General features: G+C 54.5%; 1 protein-coding gene and 1 non-coding gene across 3 annotated transcripts in view; one reads left to right on the top strand and one right to left on the bottom strand.

The window, feature by feature from the left end:
* Positions 1-7,650, top strand: part of LOC128823020 (zinc finger protein 883-like) — a 341,706-nt gene that overhangs the window by 187,938 nt on the left and 146,118 nt on the right. The window lies entirely within an intron of this gene.
* Positions 397-469, bottom strand: TRNAK-UUU (transfer RNA lysine (anticodon UUU)). The gene has a single exon. It is a non-coding gene; the product is annotated as a tRNA-Lys (tRNA).

Genomic DNA, 7,650 nt, shown 5'->3' with positions numbered 1-7,650 from the left:
TACAACTCCACTTCCGAATGAAGGGGGGTAGGCTCCGGTTGGGAGTGAGGAGCAGTGTGCATAGAAGGGGCTGTGGGTTGGGTCTGAGGGGCACTGGGAATAGAGGGGACATGGGTTCAGGTTGAAGAGCATCCTCATTTGGGGATCTAGCAGGACAGGGGAAGGCAGCAGGTGATTCTAATTCCTTAGGGATATTTTGTGTGTGTGTGTGTGCAGGGGAGGAACATGCTATATGCCCAGAGGCCTTTATTCCTCTATCCTGTGAGGACAGAGGGAATGTCAGGAAGTTGCCCCTTCAATCCCACACGCAAAAAGGCCCTTCTTAGGAAAGGCAAAATCCTGAAGAGAAAAAGTTACGTCAAAGAGAGATTTTTTAGATCATACTGAATAGTTCATCACCTGACCAGGGACTTGAACCCTGGACCCTCAGATTAAAGGTCTGATGCTCTACCAACTGAGCAAGCCAGGCTTGGAGGGGAGGGGAGGAAAGAGTGAGTTAGTGCAGAGGTGAAACTAGGCAAGAAAAAGCAGGAAAGCAGCTGCTCTCTCTCTCTTATTGAATCATAGAATATCAGGGTTGGACGAGACCTCAGGAGGTATCTAGGCCAACCCCCTGCTCAAAACAGGACTAATCCCCAGACATATTTTTGCACCAGACCCCTAAATGGCCCTCTCACGGATTAAACCCACAAACCTGGGTTTAGCAGGCTAATACTCAAACCACTGAGCTCTCCCTCTCCTTCTCTTCCTAGCCCTAGCCTTAGCCTAGGCTCATATTAGTGCTGGTTAAGAAGAGGGGAAAGTAGCTGCATCTACCAGCCTTTCATAGCTGTACAAGAATCAGGGACAATACAGAGGTACCCCTCTGCAAGTGCCAAATGGTTGAATTGGTGAATGCAACCTCTAAAAGTCCATGGCACACTTGGATATAAAATCAAGTGTACATCACCGTAATTATTTCAAAGGGATAATGACAGGAAGGTTCACAATTGATTAAGTAGTTACATAGAAAGATAATTGGCTATTCATGCTCATTAGAATCACTGTGGACTGAGCTTTTTTCCCCTCTGTCTCCATTCTAGAACATCAGAAGTACCTTGAGCAGGTATGTGGCTCCTTCAGACTCCCACTTAGATTTCAGGATGCTGGGAAGGTGTTTGGAGACTGTGTGAAAATCAAAGCTCTCTACAGTGTAGACACTGTAGCAAAATGTGAGCATGTTTCCCCTGTGCACCACACAATAAAGCTGATGTTGGTGCAGATGCACCAATGTAGCTGCGTGGCTTTAGCACTGCTATTACAGATGCTCTCAGCCAATGGGAGAGATCTCTCCCATCTGACTTTATTAGGCCAGCCCCTCCAATCGGCAGTGGCTATGTTGGCAGGAGAAGTACTCCTGCTGATGTAGTGCTATCTGCACAGGGGGTTAGGGCTGTGTAACTACGTTGCTCAGCTGTGTGGATTTTTTTTTATTTAATTTACCCCCTTTAGTGTAAGGAGTTCTGATAGAAAACTTCCCTATGAAGGTTGGAGTGGGACAATGTGTGTGAGAAATAGTGTAGAAGAGAATATTGGCCCAGTATAGATTTTAATTTTTTGTATTTCAAATAGAACTTCTTTTGCTTAGTTTCAAAGTCAATTTCTATAAAAAGGAAATCTATGTGAGGAGGGAGGGATAGCTCAGTAGTTTGTGCATTGGCATACTAAACCCAGGGTTGTGAGTTCAATCCTTGAGGGGGCCATTTAAGGATCTGGGGCAAAAATCTGTCTGGGGATTGGTCCTGCTTTGAGCAGGGAGTTGGACTAGATGATCTCCTGAGGTCCCTTCCAATTCTATGAACCAGCCTTTTCCCCACTTAGACTGTAAGGGTCACTGACTTCCCCAGTTCTCTAATTTGCAAAGGAAAGGCATGACATCTGTCACAGGATGTGTCCAGCAGGTAGGAAAGCTGCAATTGTCAACCATCAGTATGCAGCGAAAGGCTGAAGTCCATTGCCTTTCAGGTAAAAAAGCCATCTAAAGGCTGGTCTACGCTGAAAAGCTACGTTGACATAGCTACATTTCTCAGGTGTGTGAAAAATCCACTCCACTGAGAGAGGTAGTTAATGTGACCTGACCTCCCAATGTAGACAGTGTTAGGTTGTCAGAAGAATACTTCCAGTGTTTGAAGTGTAGACATAGCCTTAGATAGATTGATCCCCTATGGGAAGCGAGTCATGACATCAATTCCAAATTTGACCCATTTCCCTGTATGTGAGAAAGCTACTAGTATGGATGGCTGAGCCAGCTGTCCGATCACCTGGTTCCTCAACTGTAGCTACAGCTCTTAGTACCCATCAATCCAAACACAGAGAAATGGAGAGTTCCAACCATTGTCATTTTAGTATCTTATTGTTCCTTTCTCTATTTTTTGTGCTAGCCTTTCTATTATATCAGTGTGTGACAGTATAGCTCAGGACATGTGAGACAAACTCTCATTGGTGCCAATTGGCAAAGGGGTCACTGTTCTTCACAAGCAACTCCTGTCTCAGACCTGACCAACTTGCCACACCTAATACACTGATTTTATGTTATTTATCCAGGAAGCATAGCAGTGAGACCTCTACTGAAAGCTTGTAAATTATTGATACTTCTAATCACTTAGAGAGGTGTGTACGAGTCATACTAAAAGAATAATGTAACTACATGGAAAATTATGCCCATATGGTATTGACATGAAAGTGAGTCACTCCAATCATTGGTCGTGGTAGGGATGGCCCATTCCAGTGGGAGGGAATTGTCACCCCTCCCTTATGAGCTAGTTATGTGATGTATTGCTCTATTGTCAACCTTTGCACCAGCCCAGAAAAGCCAATGGAAAACCATCAAAGACAAACTATAGACATCGAAACCCTGTGGAAGTGAAAAGGACACTATGACAATGAGGAGATCGTCCTTTCTGTGAATAAAGACAAAAGACTGATTCAGTTTATAACAGGGTGGAGAAAAACACTCAGGGTCCATTCACCCAGGAGATCCATAACGACCAGTGGTGCTTCACGAAAGGCAGGGCCCTGGCTCCTAGGGACTAGCAATCAGTGCAATAGACTGAAATGTGAGGTGAGAACCAGGGCCATCCCTAGCCATTTGGGTGCCCTATGCATCCCCCCCCCATGGGGGGGCTCTGTGGGGTCCCAGGCCTCCCCCGCAAGGGCCTGGGAGGCAGGAGATGTGGGGGAGTTGTCACGGAGTATTGAGGGACTCAGGGCCCTGCACCCCCGGCTTCCTGCGATTCACCTTGACTCTCAGCCAGCCAGTAAAGCAGAAGGTTTATTTGGATGACAGGAATACAGTCCAAGACAGGTCTTGCAGGCACAGACAACAGGGCCCCCCTCAGTTGGGTCCATCTTGGGGTCCCAGGGCATCCCAGCCCCCCCCTTGGGAGGTCAGAGCCATCTCTCCAGCCCGCTTCCAACACACTGCCTTCAGCGACCCCTCCCACAGCCTTTGTTCAGTTTCCCAGGCCAAGGTGTCACCTGGCCTCCAACCCCTTCCTGGGTTCTCATGTTACACGCTCAGGTATTCTCCTTCAGGCAGTCTCCCATCCCCCAGTGCAGACTATCCTAGTCACACTCCCCTGTCAGCATTCACAGACCACAGTAAGAACAGTCCCAGTTCGTCACATCTCTCCCCTTTTCGAGACCGAACTGAGCAGGGTCACTTTAACCAGTGACCTGGGGAAGTTCGAACCTACCCCCGTTCCCATGGATGCCCCCGCATCCCTCCCATTCCTTGGTGAGAATTACACCAGGCCCCTCCAGTTTCACGCCCCCCCTTAGGTCGGGGGTGCTTGATGGCACTCGCAGTTCGCATGTGGGAAGGTTTATGCGGCCTGTGTCCTTTTCCCACCCCAATCCCCCTGGGGTTCCAACTGGGCTGTGGTCTTCTCCCAGCGCTCCAGTCTGGAGGTCTGTGCTTTGGGCTCTCTTGGTTCAGAGCCGCCCTTTTAACCTTGGCCACCCTCCAGAAAGGATCCTCAATGCTGGGCAAGGGTCCTAAAGCTGTTTTCCCCTTGTCCCGGGCCTTCCTCCCCCTCTGACAGGGGTCACAGGATCCGCAGTACCGTCGGACAGTAACAAAGACCCCAGGCCAGTAAAAGCTCCGTAGCCGCCTCTGCTGGGTACGCCAGGTTCCCTGGTGCCCTGAGAGAGGAATGTCATGGGCCCGGCACAGCAGCTGGCGGCGATACTTCTGGGGTACCACCAGCTGCCTCCTGATCCCCCCTGACTCCATTTTCCCGGGGGAGCCCATTCTCGGTACAGGAACCCCTTCTCCCACAGGAACCTTTTCCGGCCACCTCGTCCCATGGTCTGTACCGCATTGAGGTCGGCCAGGTCCCTTATCTTCCGCAAGGAGGGATCTCTCTGCAACTCGGCCTGGAACTCAGCAGCTGGGACAGGGATGGCCACCTGCTCTTTCTCGCCGGCTGGGTCTGAAGCTGCAGCCTCCCTGAGGCGTGTCCCTGGGCGTTCCCTCCCCACCAGGTTAGGGTCCTGCGCCTCAGGCAAGGCACCCTCCCCAAGGCCAGGGCGCAGTGCCCCTCGCCGGCTCTGACTGCGGGTCACAACCAGTGCCCTTTGGGGGTTGCTTGGCCAGTCCTCCAGGTCCCCCCCCATCAACACCTCAGTGGGCAAATACGGGTGTACCCCCACATCCTTGGGGCCCTCCTTGGCCCCCCCACTTCAGGTGTACCCTTGCCACGGGCACTTTGACTGGTGTCCCGCCCACCCCCGTCAGGGTCAGGTAGGTGTTGGGCACCACCTGATCTGGGGCCACCACCTCGGGCCGGGCCAGCGTCACCTCTGCGCCCGTATCCCAGTATCCATTGACCTTCCTCCCATCCACCTCCAGGGGAACAAGGTACTCTCTCCGGAGGGACAGCCCCGCGCCTACCGTATAAACCCAAAACCCTGAGTCTGGAGCATCCAGCCCCCCAGAGGAGCTGGCCTGGAGCTCTCCTCCCTCCTTAGCAGGTGGTACTCTGCCAGCCCCCCTTCCCTGGGAATGCTGCCTCTCGCCGGGCTGGGTCTCTACCCAGTCAACCCTCTGTGGGTTCGGTCTGCTCAGTCTGTCCCTGAGCCTGGGGCACTGGGCCCGTATGTGGCCTTTCTGGCCACAGTGGTAGCAGCCCATGTCCCATGGGTCTCCTTGAGTGGGTCGGATGGTCCTGACGCCGGATGTTCCCCTTTGATGGGGTTTTTCTGTATTTTCCCACGGGGAGGTCCCATGGTGACTCTCTCTCTGCGTTGTGGTGGGACTGTTCCTTTGGGACTCCTCCCTGTTATCTCCTGACTGGCTCTTTACAAACTCATCGGCCAGCCGGCCTGCATGTCGCAGGTTCTCTGGCTTTCTGTCCACCAACCACAGCCTCAGGTCGGATGGGCACCGCTCATACAGTTGCTCCAGTACCAGCAGTTTGACCAGGTCCTCCTTCGTCTGGGCCCCATCAGCCCACTTGCTGGCGTATCCTTCCATGCGGACGGCTAGCTGCAGATATGAGATCTCAGGGGTTTTATCCTGACTCCGGAACCTTTCCCGGTACATCTCAGGAGTCAGCCCAAACTCACGTAGCAGGGCCTTTTTGAATAGTTCGTAGTCCCCTTTCTCTGCCTCTTCCAGTTGGCGGTACAATGCCACGGCTTTGGGGTCCAGTAAGGGGGTAAGGACCCGGAGTCTGTCCGTGGGATCAACCCGGTGCAGCTCGCAGGCCGTCTCAAAGGCATCCAGGAAGTCATCCATGTCCTCCCCCTCCTTGCGTGGGGCCAGGATGCACTTATCAAAGCTCCGTGCAGTCCTGGGTCCCCCCTCACTCACAGCAGCCGGGGGTTCACTGCCCTTCAGTCTCGCCAGTTCCAGTTCATGCTGTCGCTGTCTTTCTTCATGCTGTCTCTGTCTCTCATTCTCCTCCCGTTCATGCTGCCTCCGTTTCTCTTTCTCCTCCCGTTCATGCTGTCTCTGTTGTTCACGATCCTCCAGCTCTCTCAGTTTTAGCTCTTTCTCCCATTCCAGCCAATTCCGCTCCACGGATGCCGAACGTCGCCGGGAGGATCCTCTGCTGGCCGGCGAGCTTCGCCTGGAGGATCCCCTGCTGGCCGGGGGGGTCACGGCGCCCTCGGTATTTGCTGGGCTCCTCCCCACCCTTCCCCTAGGCATAGGAAGGAGGGGTCTCGGGAAGCCCTCAGCAGCCGGTTGACCACTCCCAGCTGGGACAGACACTGGTGCCTGCGCTGCATTTGCCAGGCTGCTTCCCTGAGACACAGGGATCAGTTCATTCATGCGATCTCCTGCCTCCAGCTGGGCAGTGAGCTGTTCTTTGGTGAGCCTCCCACTGCGCAGCCCCCTCTGCTTGCACAGCTCCACCAGGTCGCTCTTAAGCCGCTTGGCATACATCTTCCTGCTGGCCACTCACCGGCCTGTGTGCTCACAGCTCCCCACAGTTCCCAGGGAGACCCCTAGTGTGCCAGCCCTTCTCGAGGTCACCACCTCTCTGCCAGGGTCGAGCTGCAGACTCCTCCGCCCCTGGGACCACTCGCTGCGATCCCCCCGGGGGACCCTGTTACTGCAAAAGTCCTTCTCGCTGGTCACACACTCCCAGGGGTAATAACCGTCTCTCTCTCACTCTTCAGCACGCCTGGTCCCCGTCAATCCCCCTTTGTTTTACTGCTCCCCAGTCACTTACTGCAGGAAGCGCCGTCCACGGGGTGCAGTAGATCCCAGCGCTACCACCAGTTGTCACGGAGTATTGGGGGACTCAGGGCCCTGCACCCCCGGCTTCCTGCGATTCACCATGACTCTCAGCCAGCCAGTAAAGCAGAAGGTTTATTTGGATGACAGGAATACAGTCCAAGACAGGTCTTGCAGGCACAGACAACAGGGCCCCCCTCAGTTAGGTCCATCTTGGGGTCCCAGGGCATCCCAGCCCCCCCCTTGGGAGGTCAGAGCCATCTCTCCAGCCCGCTTCCAACACACTGCCTTCAGCGACCCCTCCCACAGCCTTTGTTCAGTTTCCCGGGCCAAGGTGTCACCTGGCCTCCAACCCCTTCCTGGGTTCTCATGTTACACGCTCAGGTATTCTCCTTCGGGCAGTCTCCCATCCCCCAATGCAGACTATCCTAGCCACACTCCCCTGTCAGCATTCACAGACCACAGTAAGAACAGTCCCAGTTCATCACAGGAGTACTTTTTGGGGGCCCTGCAGGCCCAGAGTCACCCAGGGGATTAGTGGGGGCCCAGCAGCAGCCTGCTCCACTTCCCCTGCCCCGCCCCCAGCCTGCTCTACTCCCCCAGCTCCCAGCCACAGCGCTCCACTTCCAGCCACTGGTGAGTGCGGGGGGGGGGGACCTTTCCCCAACCCCACCCCAGTGCAACATGACTGGGGCCGGGGCAAGGGAAACGGAGCAGGCTGGGGCCGGGTTGCTCCGCTTCCTGCCACTGACAGTGAGTGCGTGGTCCATGGGGGAAGAGGTGGAATGGGGGTGGAGCATGGGGGAAGGGTAAGAGGCAGGGCGAAGGGAGGTGTTTGGGGCCCCACACACCCCTAGGGACAGCCCTGCCCCTTGCAGTGGGTGCAGCCTGCGGGGGGGGGGGGGGAAGCTGGCTGAGGGATAGGG

Source organism: Malaclemys terrapin, chromosome 15 (assembly GCF_027887155.1).
Source record: "Malaclemys terrapin pileata isolate rMalTer1 chromosome 15, rMalTer1.hap1, whole genome shotgun sequence".
Classification (NCBI taxonomy): Eukaryota; Metazoa; Chordata; order Testudines; family Emydidae; genus Malaclemys; species Malaclemys terrapin.
The sequence above is the reverse complement of the archived record's forward strand: the minus strand, read 5'-3'. Positions and strand labels throughout refer to the sequence as shown.